We start from the raw sequence: 18,112 nt of genomic DNA on the forward strand, positions 1-18,112 counted from the left end.
GTTATAATAATATTACTGTAAAACTATTATCTTTATTAATATACTGTTCATTATGAGAATCTGTTTTGCAGTTTATTTTGCCATTTGAAGTACAGTTGCGTAGTAATTTAACCTATTTTGTTTGACATTAGCCAGGAAAATCTTTGAGGTCGACTGCATTAACGCATTCACAAGTTAAATAATTATTTTAGAGCTACAAACATTTTACTCACATTGTAAAACAAAACATATTGGATTGTAAAGCAAAGTGCTTACAGTTTGTGAATAAGTTAGTGTCAAAATATTTTATTAAAAACTTACCTGAATTGTTATTTTCTGATTATTTATATTCTGAGCCAGAATCTTGAAGAATAGAAGGTTCAGACTCGTTACTGTCCATAAGATCTTATACTATATGTTTATGAGTTTAGGCAGGATGGGCGAGTGGGGTTTGTTGTACTATCTGACTAGATGACATCATCCGATTACTATCACACATCTGTATATAAAATGCAAACACAACAGACAGTACAGTACAGTCACAGTAGTTTGTGAGGAAAAAACTTTCAGCTCATGTGTTAATAAAATACCAATTATATGTTCAGATTTTATAATCTGTACAATTTAATACATCAAAATAATAAATAAAAAATGGAAATTAGATGTTTTATCTCTTACAAGTTGTGTAATACATACTTTTTTCAGCTAAAGTGCTTACTGTTATAGGTCTTCCTTGTTATTGTTATGAATAGCTGCTCATGTGTAGTACTCAAATACATTATGTTGCTATTTAGTTTATTTTACAGTAGAATAATGACGTGCACAAAACATTTTGATTGAAAACAAACAATTTCACGTATAATTGAAATATTAATTATATAATAGTATATTTATTCATTCTAAAATGCTTGTGCTTATCATATTTTTCTATAATCACTCTTATTTTCTACATTTTCAATTTTGGTGGTATTTTTCTTTACCATGTCTCTTTTCATGAGTTATCTTTAAAGTTTTATTGTACAGGTGATTCAAACAAACGGGAAATTTACAAATTAAATGTTAATGAAAAATTTTTTTTAGAAAATGAATTTTATTTCATGTAATTGTACAAATGTTGCCATTTTAGGATACATACATTTTAGTATACATACATTTTAGTTTATTTTTTTAAGATGACATCTTCCAGGTGACCTCCTCTTCTACGTAAACACTCACGAAGTCTCTTCGTTAAATTGTTCGTGGTTTGACGTAACATCTCAACTGGAATTTGCCTTCAGTTCTTCTGTTGTAGCAGATCTACTGTGGAACACTTTGCTTTTAAGGTGACCCCACAAAAAGTAATCGCAAGCTGAGAGATCAGGCGATCTGGGAGGCCATCTAATGTCACCGTTTCGTGAAGTGACACGTTGTCCAAACAATCGGCATACAGCTGCCATCGATATTCATGCAGTATGTGATGTTGCTCCGTCTTGTTGAAACAAGGCTGTGTTAAGAATCGGTAGAAGTCTCTTTTGTTGTTCCACAACAAAGGTTTCAAGCATGGCTACGTAACGAGCCGACGTCACTGTAATCGCAAGACCGTTGTCATCCTCAAAAGAATAAGGGCCTATAACACTGTAAGATGACATAGCACACCACACGGTCGCTTTCTGGCTGTGCAACGGACGCTGGTGTAGCGGCGTAGGATTTTCTTGTGCCCGGTATCTGAAATTTTGCTTGTTAACAAATCCACTGAGGTGGAAATGCGCTTCGTCTGACATCCACAGTTCATGAACAAACTCTTGGTTATCATTTCTTTTCTGAAGCATTACATTACAGAATTGTGCTCGCGCAACTGCATCGTTCGGTTTCAGTTCCTGAATGATCTGCAACTTGTATGAATGTAATTGCAAGTCCTTCACTAACATTCTTCGAACACTTGAACTGTGCAATTGTAAAGATGCTGAGAGACGACGGATTCACCGACTTCGTGTGACTGCATCTTGCAAAGCTTGAACATTCTGTGGTGAACGGACGGTTTACTCACGGCCTGGAGGTTTCTTTTTCATTGCCGAACAGGTTTCCTCAAAATTAGATATCCATGTTTTTATTGCATGTGCTGATGGAACACGGTCGTGCCATCCCAGATTAAAATTGCAGTGAAATTCTCTACGCGCTCCCTCCACACTGTCATTGTTTTTGTAAAACGCTTTGATAGCAAATGCACATTGCGCACCACTCCAAGGATCCATGACAACTAAATGGCAGGTTAGGTTAGAGAGGCTGGCGCCACTTATCAAGTGGTACCAATCTCCCACTGCTACCAATACAACTTTCAAAATTCCCGTTTCTTTGAATCACCTGTATACATAAACGTTTGAACTGACGGTGGTTCTGGGGTCTCGGGTATGTGAAATGCAAAGATATGTCGAAAGTTTCCTGAAATCGAATTATGGTACCCATTACAATAGGTAACTTTCTTATGAAATCTACCTTAAAAATAATTCTGTTACTTCATTATATTTCTGTTGCCATGGTGACAGAAATGTAATGAAGTAAAAGTACCAATTTTTTTCTTAAATTATTATCTTTAATTCACAACTTCATGCCCATTGGTGCTAAAGCCTCGATCTATGGTTAACTGATACTTAGGGAAGATCATGAACAGCTTCACTTTTAACGTGTTTGTCTGTTATCATATCTCCCCTTTTATCTAAGGATGGTGTGCTTGACTTTGATTCTATATTCTTTTTTAAATATAACAAAGAATATATTCTTTGTTTTCACCCTTCCTCGTTTGTTTTCTAAGCCAGGAATAATCTTAATGTTTTAAAAAATTTCCTGCAGTTTTTTTTTTATTTTCCTACAAGGTGAATCTACTTTAATAATAATCATAGATTTTCTACTTTACTACACCTTTACATCAACCAGTTTTACTTTGCTGTTATTTTCATTTTATTAATTATATTTCTAAAGAGCTGATATAGTTTCCTACCTCCATTTTTATACTCTTTATAGCATGCTGTATCTTTTATTAGCCAAGGTTTTTGACAAAATGTTACATTTCTACCTAAAAGTTTCTCTTTTAATTTCGTTTTAAACTGATCAATTAATTTTTAGTTGAATCAACATTTGTATTTAGTTCTTTATACATGATTTGATTGTATTTTCACTTCTTGTTATTCTCTTTTAGTCTTTTTATATTCTATTTCTTAGTCACTTTTTTTTATCTTCTAAAAACTGGTAGTCTACAGTTTCTTATAATTAAATTATGGTCAGAATCAATATCTGCTCTTGGGTACACTTTACAATCTTAGGGATTTAGTTTCAAAATCCCTGCATAACCCTTGCTACATCTCTTGATTCAAAACTGTTTTTCTTTTATGATTTTTAAAAATGCTACTCAAAAACATTAGTTTATTTTAATACAAAATTCTGAAGACTTAAATTCTCATTTATTTCTCTGATCTAGCCCATACTCCCCTAGCATTTTCTCTTGTACTTTTTCTACTATAACATTCTAATCTAGTAATAGAATTCCTTTCAAAACTGCCTTGGAAGCATCTATAAACAGTTGCCATTGTTCTGGTTTATGTTCACATCTCAGATATTTCATAATATCTGATATCAGATATATCAATATCTGTGGAAAAGGATCATTTTATCCTTTTAAGAAACAAATGTTAGTAAATGTTTTTTTTGATTGTGGCAAACAGATGTTTTGACATTTTCCGGCAGTAGATGCCATTACTATAGTCTGGAAGCTAGAAGCTCTGTTTTCTTTCAGTCCATTTGAAAAATTAGGTGGGTGGCAAATAGTCCTCAGCATTTTCAGCAATTTGATCTGTTTGTAAATTTTCTGATCCTTTACTTTTAAGATTATCTTCTGTTGGCCTTTTCATCATGTGATACAGGTCTCAAAGCTGATGGAATTCTTGGGTATGTGGTTTTTTGTTTTTAGATATACGAGGTGTGTGAGAAAAGTAATATAATTGGTAACACTGCAAGCGATCTGGCAATGCTGTATCTATTGGTCTGTGCTAGACCGGTTTGTTCATTCCTTCCAAATGCTCAGTATTAGTTTCAACTCCGTTCAGCCAACACATTATTTTTGACAGCGCCATCAGTAAAGTTGTGTTACGAAAATGGAGCATCAGAATTTAGAGCGATGTTGTGTAATCAAGTTTTGTGTTAAACTTGGGGAATCCGCGAATATGAACATTGAAAAGTTGAAACAGACCTATGGGGAACATTGCTTATCAAGAGCACAAGTTTTCCGCTGGCACAAATCATTTTTGGAAGGGGACAAGTTGAAGATCAACATCGCTCAGGGTGATCTTCAACTTCAAAATCTGACGAAAACTTTGAGCGTGTGAGGGTTCTTGTGAGATCAGACCGTTGTTTAACAATAAAGATGATGAGTGAAGAGTTAAATTTAAACACTTTCACCATACATCAAATTATGACAGACGATTTGGACACGCGAAAGGTTTGTGCGAAATTGGTGCCGAAAAAAACCACACAACGGAACAGAAGGACAATCGAAAAAACGTGTGCATTGATCTTCTTGAGAGGATTGACAATGACCAAGAATTCTTCAGTCGTGTGATTACAGGTGATGAATCCCGGATATTTGAGTACGATCCTCAAACAAAGTGGCAAAGCGAAGAGTGGCACACTCCATCATCTCCTCGACTGAAAAAAGTCATACGAGCAAATCAAAGATCAAAACCATGCAGATTTTCTTTTTTCACAGTAGGGGTATCATGCATAAAGAATTTGTTCCTCCAGGACAAACTGTCAACCAAGTGTTTTACAAAGATGTCTGAAAGATTCAGGAAAGAGTGATTCACTTGAGACCAGACATTGCAGACAAGTGGATGCTTCATCATGAAAATGCCCCGTGTCACACGGCCATTTCCATCATGGAGTTTTTGATTTCAAAATGCATTCCTACGGTTCCTCAACCCCCACTATTCACCTGATTTGAGTCCTTGTGACTTTTTCCCGAAATTGAAACATGTCTTAAAGGAAGTCATTTTGGAACTCTGGAGAACATTCAAAAGACAGTGACCGATTAAAAGCCCTACCAGTTGAAGCCTACCAGCTCTGCTACCAGGAGTGGGAACAACGACTCCGCCGGTGTATAGCTGCCCAAGGGAACTACTTTGAAGGGGATAATATTGTTGTTTGAAAAAAAATAAAAACTTTGGTAAGTAAAAAGTCAGTCTCATTACTTTTCTCACACACCTCGCATGATCAGCAACCTGTGTGAGACAAAAGTAACAGTCTGAAAATCGATCATAGTGTTCCCTCCAATTCACAGGCACAGCAAAAGGCATTAAACTTCTTTTTCCAGCTCCAAGGTCAGTTGCAAAAGGTAAACAATACATATGTGGAGCTATAGTTTATCTTACTCTCTAGTTAAGAGAGTAAGATAAACTATAGAAAGCTTATAAACTTAAATTTGGTAGTCCAGTTAGGACTACCAAATTTAAGTTTATAAGCTTTCTAAATTAATGAAAATATTGTCCTCCTGAGATTTCAATGTAAATTGTCTACAAATATAACAAAAAACATTGCTGTTACTCACACACTTTTGAGATGACATGTTGAAATACTGGGGCATTCAACTGTAATATATTCACTCCTGATGAAGTTGTTATTTTTATCTATCACACCAAAATATTATGAAAATTACCAATAATGAAGCTTATGTATAACCAGTATTGCTTTTTATTATTTATCTACAACATTTTGTGAAGCATCATTGTGCATCAAGGTATGAGTTACAAAAAACATCTATAAAAATGTATTTCATGAAAACTGAGGGTGATGGGAATAAAATTTAAGGATTTTAGGCATTTTGCCGTTATGTTTTAAGTATTTCAATTGTCGAGTTTTGCAGGAAGCAAAATCATTGTTCCACAGTGTTATCGATACGAAAAATAGATCAAAATAAAGTTGCGCAATAAACGCAACATTTTATTAAAAATATAATAGTTTTTATTAATTAATGAGTCTAACAAACTTGTAGTTGTAAAAATAATTTTTGTTACAAGTGAATATAAAAATATATTTTATTAATAACTAGAAGTAGAGTACCAAATCACACTGATATCTTTAATCTCTTGAGGTAATTTTACAACTATCAAATGATTTTACATGCAACTTATGCTGCTTGGTCCAATTGCCTTATTATCTAGTAAAGGATATTTACTCCACTAAAGTAGATATTTCTTACTATAATTTTGATAATTATGAAAATTTCACCGAATATAGTTTGATGAAGCTAAAATGATCCAAGGTACATTGTAACTTGATGAAAAATATATTTGTTACTTTGGTGAAATTACAACACAAAATGTACTTGTTTAAAGGTAATTGAAAATCTTTATAAAGGAAAACACCCAATGTAGTAATTCATAAATCTGAAAAAATGATAATCAATTAAAATGTAACGCAGGAAAAATATAATCATTAAACAATTTTTTTTTAAATTTTTTTATTTAGGAAAGAATATTTAATGTCTACCAGTAAACAAGTAGAAAAATGTAATGTATAATAATAATAAAATGTACATCCATTACAAATAATAAGTCATATACAATGTGGTCAAAGAAAATAAGATGATATTTAACAAATAATTTAATAATGTTGCAGAAAGTTAAACAAAACAAACCATTAATTGTATGAGATTCACTAAACTTTAGCTGCATAGAAATAGTGGTATCTTACTGTCCAGTCCTCAGAAATCAAAACCAAAAAAACAAATCTACAATATCAGTCGTTACTTGAATTATACTCCTTACAATAGAATAACTATTTCATATCAAAACTATAATGAAGGAAGCAATAAATTAACAACATGTCTAACATATAAATATTTAGAAACACAATATAATACGTCATAATTAAGAAAAACACATTCACATAATTGATCAGAATGTTCAATGCTACAATTATCCAATTCAGCTTCATATTTTTTAGGGTCATACGATTTAATAATTCTATTTGATATAATTAATCCCGCTAAAGCATTTATTAAATGTCTTTTCCTTAAATCGATCAAACATTTCTTCATTTTCATAATAATTATATCATAATAAATTGGAAATAGTTGTTTAATTTTCTCATCATTATAAACACAAAATTATCAGATTTTGCTATTAGATTCATCTCATATTCAGACAATTTACAACAAAATTTAAAAAAAGATAAATTATCCACTATATTCACTGATTGCATCTTATTTAATTCAGCATTACAATCACTAATAAAATCAGTATAATCTACTTTTACTTCAGTGTATCTATCCAATTCTTCAGGAAGAACTATAAGTAAATGTTTTATAAATGGTACTTCTGCATTTCGATACATGCCGTAATTGGATTATAACACATGGTCACACGTTATTACTCCATACTTATTTCTTGCAGTAACATCAACATTAGCATATATAATTAACGTATTGATTTCATCTCGTGAAGAACCTAAATGAAGTGGTGTATTCAAATCAAAATCTGTCAATTCGCCATAACCATTTTTTTCTAAAACTGCTCTGTACAATTTAACAATTCCTTTGTAATTTACCATGTACATAAATTCTCTTCGATGGAATTCATCCAAATCATTAATATCCAAGTCGCTATAAAATAATTTTTTAACGTAAATTTTCGGAGCTTTTCTAAAAATATTGAGAATCAGTGGCTTATCTTTCTTTACTAAATCCTTATGATCACAGACAAGCAAAAAGGCAAGTTCAACAGAAGAAGAAAATAATTTACACAAAAATGATGTATGATCTTCAACATCATTCTCATTAATATCTTCTTTACCATATAAAAACAATTTTAACACTATAATCTAGAGCGTAAATTAAAGGTATTTCACCTTCACAAAGATTTGCCAAATATTTAAGAACATTTGCTCCATTATGTAATAGTAAAACCAGAATCTCCTCATTATGATAGTCCCTTTGAAAAAATGCATGGTGTAAAGCTGTAAGACCATCTTCATCAATAATATCTGTGTAGGCACCATTTTCAATTAATGTAGATATAATCTGTATTTTAATAGTTTTTTCACCAAATAATATGGCATACATTATTGGTGTTAAACCAATATTGTCACAAATATTTACATCAGCACCTTTCTGAATCACAAAACTCACATGTTCTTTATTATATTTAACATGTTCCAATATATACAATAAAAGTGTTTTATCATTTTCATTATGAGTGTTTATATTCACACCACAATCAATAAGTATTTGTATTATTTCTTTAAACATATGAGAATGAACAGCATGCTTTAAAGGTGTTAATCCATTTTTATCGATTACATTAACATCAGCTCCATGTTCTATTAGCTTAATAACACATCGATATCACATTCATACTTTATAGAGTAAATTAGAGCTGAATATCCTTTGTTATCTGTTGCATTAATGTCGGCCCCATTATGTATGATATTAAAAATAATATTTTTATTCATATTTAATTCTATTGCGTACATTAAAAATGTTTGACCAAATACACCTGTTTTTATATCCCCGCATCTATTAGTAATAAGTTCAGCCATAAATCTATCATCGCTTTTCTTCACAACTTCTATATTGAACCATAACTGATCATAACTATCACTTATTTTACTAAAATCAGCTCCTTTATTAATAAGTACATTAATTACATCTTCATCATTACAATACATAACAGCATAACATAAACTTGTTCTGCCATAAATATCCATTGCATTTACATCGGCTCCTGTATTAATTAATCTACCGATAATCTCATTACTAATCATTTCTTAATAGCACACAGTAAAGGAGTAACTCCATTAAAATCACATTTATTGACATCTGCACCTGCATTTATCAATTTATTGATTATTTCTACGTTATAATTTTTATTTATTGCATATAATAATGGTGTTAATCCATGTTCATCAATGGCATTAACATCTGCACCATTATCAATAAGAGTTGATATAATTTCCTTATCTCTATTAAGCTTTAAAGCTATTAATAATGGTTTTATACAATCACTTTCATTAATGTATAACATTTCATTAACATCTGCACCATTATTAATGATTTCTATAAAACAATCGGTACAACAATTATTATGCAGTGCCAAATATAGAAGACGATTACATATTTTATTCACTGTATCTATAGGGAATCGATTATCATAAAGTATATCTAAAAATTGTTCAATTCTACTTGTTTTTGATACTACGTTAGTTAAAAACGCGTCGCGTAACGAATAATCTATTGTGTATTGATAGATATGTAGTCTTCCCTTTATAAGTTCTAACCACAAATCTTCACATGCATCCAATGGCAATTTCAATAAAGGTAGTTCACGACAAAAATTCTCAGCATTGACATCTGCACCTGAATCTGTCAACAATTTAATAACTTTGATATCATCACCGTAACAAAAATTACTTGCTGCTATTTGTAATATTGAGTTTCCTGCATGATCACATATTTCATTAACATATGCACCCATTTCTAATATTTCTTTTATGAAATTTACATTTCTTTTACTTTTTATAGATTGCAATAATGGTGAAACATGTTTTACATCTGTATGATTAATATTTCCACCTCTGTCAATCAATCGTTGTATCATTTTGATATCCATATCAACCCTTACAGCAGCAGTAATAATCTATGGTAAATTATTGGAAATATCAAATATATTTTTAACATCAAAATAATCCAATAATATTATCAACATTTCTTTACTTTTTCTCTTATAAAATAAATAATATAATTTAAAATTTGTCATTATCCTTTTGATTTCATTCGTATTCCTTTCCAATATTTCAACATCATCATCAACAATTACTTCAACAATATTATCGTAACACACCTTAATGTTATGTTTTGAAGGACTTGGAATCATCTTTAATATTCTTTTGAAACTTCTTTACTTCTGATTTGATTTTACTAGAGATTATTGAATCTGAAAAATTAAATTGAATATTTTTAATGTAAATTTATGTTGCGTATTATTTAAATCTAAATACTGTTCATTATGAAACATTATTAAAATCAATTTTTTCTTAATGTATGGGAAAAAACCCATTGAAAAAATTAAATTATAACAATAAAATAAATAATGTTAAGTAACAGTATAAAGTAAATCTTCACACCCCAAAACATTTGTAGATTTTAAATCAACAAAATATAAATTAATTATAAATATCAAATCATACGCTTTGTTGATTAGAAAAGTATGATTGAAAACTAATATTTGAACGGCAAATTACAACCCTGGGCAAGTAAAAATAATAATTATTACCTCTTAAATGACCAGGTATGTAAAAATCAAACAATTGTAGCAATTCAGGAAAATTCTAACGATTTATATATATATATATATATATATATATATGTAAAGATGATCAACTCTTTCCGTAGCAGTTTCAATGCTAAGTGTTGAAAAAGCTATGAAAATAAATAAAGTAAATAAAATAATTAAGATTTTATCTACACTATTGTATAAAGAGGATGAAGGTTTTAGTTTGTTCGGGGTAAACAAAAAAAACTACTTGATTAATTTCAACCAAATTTTTAGCCATGTTTCTTGGAATACCTGAGAAGGTTTTAGATATATTTCATCTTGAAAAAAAATATAGCAGTGGAGATTTGCTGGTTAAAGCACAAACTTTAATGAATCGGATAATATTATAAAAATAATAAAAATAAAATTTACATTAAATAAATTAAAAAAATTTGTTTAAAAATAATGGGTTTCCCATGGGGACTGGGTATGAGGCTAGTGATGAAGTATGCCAGCACCTTGTGGGTGGGTAGCCCAATCATCACTATCAACTGGTAACAATCAGGTGTCTCTGGGGCACGGATTTAGGAGATGCAATGGGTGCTCTCATATCTCTGCAAACAATCATCTGATTTTCAAAATTTTAATCACTATTTGTTAGTAGTTTGAAGGATAACTTATGTATACATCAGATATATTCTCGATCTAACACATCACAGTTATTTGCAAATGTATGTGTGTGTGTGTACATACATATAAAATTTGTGTGTTTGTGTTTTTGTTGCATCACATGAGAACCACCAACCGACTACTTTCAGATTTGCAGAACACATTTGTGTTATTCCAGGAAGGTTTTAAGCCAAGGTCCTAGCACCCATAGAGGTTAATATATTTAAAATTTTCATTATTTCTTCGCCCTCAAGGAATATGAAGTTGTGAATTAAAGATATTCATTAAGGAAAATTAGATTAATCCTTTTACTTCATTATTATACTTCCGCCACCATGGCAATAAAATAGCGGGGCAGAGTTGTCTGGGTAGAAGGGAATGGTGACTGAAGCAAGCTGTGGGTGTCCAGGATGCCAGTTCCCCTGGAAAATTGGGAATGGGGAGCAAAGTGAGCTATGCAGCCATGTGGGTCCCTTGACCCTAGGAGTCCCCAAGCAGCACTGAACAAAAGCAGTTGCTTCAAGTATTCACGTATGTTTACATGTTTGAAGCTTAATAACGTTTGATTGATTAAACAGGTTTTGATGAAATTTGGCACATCAGACAAGTGATAATGGGGTAAGTCTTGGGCTAAGTTTGGGTCAGTATCTGCAGTGGGTGGGGAAGATAGTTTCTTCAGGGTCTATGTTCTCAAAATTTTCAACTACAACTCAACTTTTTATTAAAGTCAGTACATGCCTATATGCTTATTTAAAAAATATCTGATGAGGACAGCACATGACTTCCTAGTATGCCTATTAAATTACATATACACGCTTAAAAAGAATGAAAAGTACATGAAGTTTCATTTCATTAATAACTTCTGATATTTTTTCATTTTTTTTTATTATTGAATAATTATTTATTGTAACAATTTTTTTACAACTGGAGGTTAATAATTATTAATAAATCAATATATTTAAATTTAAAAAAAAAGGAGATGAAGTCGAATTCAAACTGATGTGCCTTGCCCTTGTAAGATCTGAATATTTTATTAATTAAAATTTTATTTGGCTATAACTCTGGAACCAATGAAAATATAAACTACTTATGATATATCATTGAAAAACTTTCATGAGGGCTTATTATTGCAGTTAAGAAAAATACACCATGATTGCAATCAAAATGGGAGGTGCATAACTAGATGTTACAATAGTCCTAAATCCAAAATTTCAACATCCTACGGCTAATTGTTTTTGAGTTATGCGATATACATACATATGTACGTACAGACGTCATGCCAAAACTACTCAAAATGGATTCAGGGATGGATATTTCTGTGAAAATCTGAAAACCACAATTTTTTGCCATCGCAATACTTCCTTTACTTTGTACAAGGAAGTAAATATGCCATTTAAAAATTTTTCCCTTCCTTAAAAACCGAAATTTCTTTGAATAATTTTTAAAAGATTTCTTTTTAAATTATTGATTAAAATATAAGTTTTTGAATCTTTTTAACATTTTTCATATATTATTCATTATTAACAGATTTCAAAAAAGAAGGTTATGTATTTGACCTCTATATTTTTTTTGTGTTTGTTCACGTGTAACTTTCTTCCTTTTAATCTGATTCAAATAAATCTTGTTGCAATCAACACAGCTGCTTTTTGCGATTGTACTAAGATGATGGAAAAACTTTTTAGACCCAAAAAATTGGTTTGAAAAATGATAAAAATATTTTTTTTGCCATCTGGTGGACAAGTAGGAACAGTGGAAATCTTGATATTCTATATGTATGCATCACATTAGACGATGTTTTATGGTATTCTGTAGGGCAGGAAATGTGAGTTTCTAAACAAGATATGTAGCACCGTTAATAAAATTATCAAAAATCGACATGTCTTGTCTTAATCCTTTCAGATCCAATCAATATACATTATATATAATATACAGCATTGGTAGTGACAGGGGGAATGTTATAATTCTGTATACGTGCATCACAGTACATGAACTTTTACGGCCTCTCGCAAGGTTAGACATCTAAATTTCTTCATAATAATCATAACACTATTGACATATCATTAGTAATCAACATATCGATAGCATGAGTGAAGTGTAGATATTATTCAATCCTGTGGAAAGTTTCTAATGTTTCCATCTCAGCAAAAGCCTTTTCATCATGTGGGCTATTAAGGACTCTGATCTAAATCACTCAAAGTTAAACTATCTAAGCTTCTCTATTTAATTTTGTACCTTGCAATTTGTACACTGTTACAGTTAAACATAAAATTAAAGGCAGCATATGTCTTTCTACATCTCCCTATCCTTTAGTAGATTGAAATGTTGTACTTACTGGTGTAATAGGTACAATCCACCTACATCTTTTATATATGTACCTACTGGTTCATCATTAAATTTTATTAGCATAGTTTTTGGTAACTCACCCCTTTCCAGTTGGTACCTCCATAGGGCAGGCCATTTGAATTTCTTCACAATTCCCATAGAGCTGTGGCAACAGGCCACCATAATTATTGATGTCTACCGGAATAACATTCCCAGGGGAGTTTTCCTAATGTTTCAGCTTCTAGCGATTCATCAATAGCTTTTTAATCAGACACAGAAAACTACAAAATAATTATTTTTAAAAATACTGAACCAACATCAAAATGTGCTAAAATGAAGAAACAGTTATGTCCAAATACTTAATTAATTCCTTGACACTTTTTTAAATTAGCGCCATAATACATACAAACCAAATGCCTTGTTCTGTTTGTCCAAACAGGTGCTGCATAAAGCATAATCACCTCGCATACACCTTTATAAAAATTTTCATTGTTTTAAAATCTAGACCCAACCGAGATGGTTCACCCTTCTATTGCAGAAGAAGGCATCACAGGCCTTCTTAGTGACACTCTGAAATGGTCCTTGAATCTGAAATTCTCATCAGTGATTATACCAAAATATTATTGCAACGAATAGAGTGGCCGATCATTGAAACACGGGCTCACCGCGTAACGACCAAACGGCCCTTCAGCAGCATCATGGTAAACTTCTCTGGGCTAAATACAATTTTGTGTTGATTGCTCCATACCTCTAGAACTCTACATGCTTGAGTTGCCCGGAATTCGATCCCGTTCCGTGAGTCTCCTTTAATCAGTAGAAGACCATCATCGGCATAAGCGATGATGACACGACATCCACTGGGCAACCTCAACCACATGAGAGAGTCAAACTCCTCAACCCAAAGCAGAGGGTCCAGCACACTTCCTTGGGGACATCCTGTTGACAGCATCTTACTTGCCTCAGTGCCACAATCACAAAGCAATACATATCAGTTACAAAAATAGTTTTGTAGCACCCCGATCTCGTCACGTGAACACGCCCACTGTTGTAATTTATACAAGGCAGGGGCATTTAACAAGTTGTTAAATGCCCCGAATATATCCAGGACATACGGAGAATCGGAGTTGGTAATGATGTCAATCGCTTTTAAAACTGCATTCTCTGTACCTTTCCCCGGTCGAAAGCCATACTGGTCTTCCATCAAGAGATTTCGCGAAACCAACCTTCCACATACAGCACCTACTCAAACACCTTACCAAGCACTGGAAGAAGCGTCAGAGGTCTGTACGACAAACTCACAATAGGATCCTTGTCACCACCTTTAAAGTGAAGCTTAATAACACCTCTTATTCAACCAACAAACCGGAAAATAACCAGCAAAAAACATTCTATTCAGAACCTTCATCATTACATCTACACTTACACCCACTGTGGAACAAGGAGTTCCACAGTGATCCTGTCATAACCAGTAGCCTTATGACTTGCAAAATTGCAAACAACCTGCCTCACCAAAGGCTCAGTAATATTCAAAGAAGCTACACCCAAATGAAAAGAAGTGACCTCACGCAGATAATACTGACACTCACCTCCACATCATCATCTAGCAGTAAATCATTCAACTGAGTGCGCAATATTTCTGTCATGTCAGTCAGTGCCCCTTGCCAGGTCGAGGGAGCAAACCCAAAATCCGACAACCCAGGGAACCTTTTTTCTCTGATCCTGCACAAGAGAACGCCAAGGACCACCCTATTTTGATGTTCGAATCATACGAAAATACTGGGTCCTCAAATCCCTACACTCAGAAGTGAGTTCTACTAGTCGCTCAGGTCACCCTGAGAAATTTGCCTAAGACGATTCACAGACTGCTTCACATCAGAAAACTCTCTTGTCCACCACGGATTAATTCTCTCCCGCCCAGAACTTCGTGATGTGCGAGCTGAATTGGATAATAAATAATAATTGGATAATGAATTGGCTGTTTTTTGAAAGATATTAAATATACTGTAGCAAATAAAAAAAAAATTCATTAAAAATTACATCTTTTCTGAAAAACACATACCTACATTAAGGCACTGTAGAAAGCAATATTCATCACCTTCAATATGACATCCTCCGTGCTCATGCTGAGCCAGAAGCCATATTGGCTGTCCATCAATAATTGATCAGTAGTTAACCTACTATGGAGATACAAAACTTTTTCAAAGACCTTTCCAATTACAGGCATTAGTGTCAAAGGCCAATAAGAAGAACTAATAGGGTCCTTGTTGCCACCTTTAATAAACAATATCAATTCTTCATGCTTCAACATGCTGGGACATAGCCAGCAGAAACCATCCTATTAAAAACCCAATCACGGGACCAAGAATCATGGGCAACAAGCAAACATGGAGTTCCACCATGATACAATCACACCTGGGGGCTTTATATTTTGCCATATTACAGACCACCTTACAAACCTCCGCCACAGTAATCTCAAGAGACTGTACTTCAGTATGGAACTCAGCGATTTCTCGCTAGACATGTTAGTGATACAAAGTCTTACCAGCCTAAGTATCATCAGGAAGCTTATCATTTAACAAAATGTGGAGGACATGACCTTTGTCCATCACAACACTCTTTTTTCCTGTTTAACCTCCGGTAACTACCGTTTAGATAATTCTTCAGAGGATGATATGTATGAGTGTAAATGAAGTCTATTCTTGTACATTCTCAGTTCGACCATTCCTGAGATGTGTGGTTAATTGAAACCCAACCACCTAAGAACATCGGTATCCACGATCTAGTATTCAAATCCGTGTAAAAATAACTGGCTTTACTAGGACGAACACTGGAACTCTCGTCTTCCAAATCAGCTGATTTGGGAAGACGCGTTCACCACTAGACCAACCCGGTGTGGGTTATCCATCACAACACTATTCTGAGCCAAAAGAGCTGATGATAAAAGGACTATGCTCATTCCTATCCTCCTATGCTCATTCATGTCCAAGGACTCTGTACACAACACCCCAAGAGTAAGCTTTATTTCCTTGCTCCTGAACCAAATGAGCACCAGGAATTATGCTTAAAGGATCCAGTAAAAGGTAGATGAGCTAATTAAATATGTATAAGGCACTTCATTGGATGGTAATTTAATATTACTAGATTAGAATGTTATAGCAGAAAAAGTACAAGAGAAAATGCTTGGGGAATATGGGCTAGATCAGAGAAATAAATGAGGATTTAAGTCTTCAGAATTTTGTATTAAAATAAACTAATGTTTTTGAGTAGCATTTTTAAAAATCATAAAAGAAAAACATTTTTGAATCAAGAGATGTAGCAAGGGTTATGCAGGGATTTTGAAACTAAATCCCTAAGATTGTAAAGTGTACCCAAGAGCAGATATTGATTCTGACCATAATTTAATTATAAGAAACTGTAGACTACCAGTTTTTAGAAGATAAAAAAAAAGTGACTAAGAAATAGAATACAAAAAGACTAAAAGAGAATAACAAGAAGTGAAAATACAATCAAATCATGTATACAGAACTAAATACAAATGTTGATTCAACTAAAAATTAATTGATCAGTTTAAAACGAAATTAAAAGAGAAACTTTTAGGTAGAAATGTAACATTTTGTCAAAAACCTTGGCTAATAAAAGATACAGCATGCTATAAAAAGTAAAAAATGGAGGTAGGAAACTATATAAGCTCTTTAGAAATATAATTAATAAAATGAAAATAACAGCAAAGTAAAACTGGTTGATGTAAGGGTGTAGTAAAGTAGAAAATCTATGATTATTATTAAAGTAGATTCACCTTGTAGGAAAATAAAAAAAAACTGCAGGAAATTTTTTAAAACATTATGAGTATTCCTGGCTTAGAAAACAAAAGAGAAAGGGTGAAAACAAAGAATATATTCTTTGTTATATTTAAAAAAGAATATAGAATCAAAGTCAAGCACACCATCCTTAGATAAAAAGGGAGATATGATAACAGACAAACACATTAAAAGTGAAGCTGTTCATGATCTTCCCTAAGTATCAGTTAACCATAGATCGAGGCTTTAGCACCAATGGGCATGAAGTTGTGAATTAAAGATAATAATTTAAGAAAAAAATTGGTACTTTTACTTCATTACATTTCTGTCACCATGGCAACAGAAATATAATGAAGTAACAGAATTATTTTTAAGGTAGATTTCATAAGAAAGTTACCTATTGTAATGGGTACCATAATTCGATTTCAGGAAACTTTCGACATATCTTTGCATTTCACATACCCGAGACCCCAGAACCACCGTCAGTTCAAACGTTTATGTATACAGGTGATTCAAAGAAACGGGAATTTTGAAAGTTGTATTGGTAGCAGTGGGAGATTGGTACCACTTGATAAGTGGCGCCAGCCTCTCTAACCTAACCTGCCATTTAGTTGTCATGGATCCTTGGAGTGGTGCGCAATGTGCATTTGCTATCAAAGCGTTTTACAAAAACAATAACAGTGTGGAGGGAGCGCATAGAGAATTTCACCGCCATTTTAATCTGGGATGGCACGACCATGTTCCATCAGCACATGCAATAAAAACATGGATATCTAATTTTGAGGAAACCGGTTCAGCAATGAAAAAGAAACCTCCAGGCCGTGAGTAAACCGTCCGTTCACCACAGAATGTTCAAACTTTGCAAGATGCTGTCACACAAAGTCGGTGAATCCGTCGTCTCTCAGCATCTTTACAATTGCACAGTTCAAGTGTTCGAAGAATGTTAGTGAAGGACTTGCAATTACATTCATACAAGTTGCAGATCATTCAGGAACTGAAACCGAACGATGCAGTTGTGCGAGCACAATTCTGTAATGTAATGCTTCAGAAAAGAAATGATAACCAAGA

This window comes from Lycorma delicatula, chromosome 7, assembly GCF_047948215.1.
Source record: "Lycorma delicatula isolate Av1 chromosome 7, ASM4794821v1, whole genome shotgun sequence".
NCBI lineage: Eukaryota > Metazoa > Arthropoda > Insecta > Hemiptera > Fulgoridae > Lycorma > Lycorma delicatula.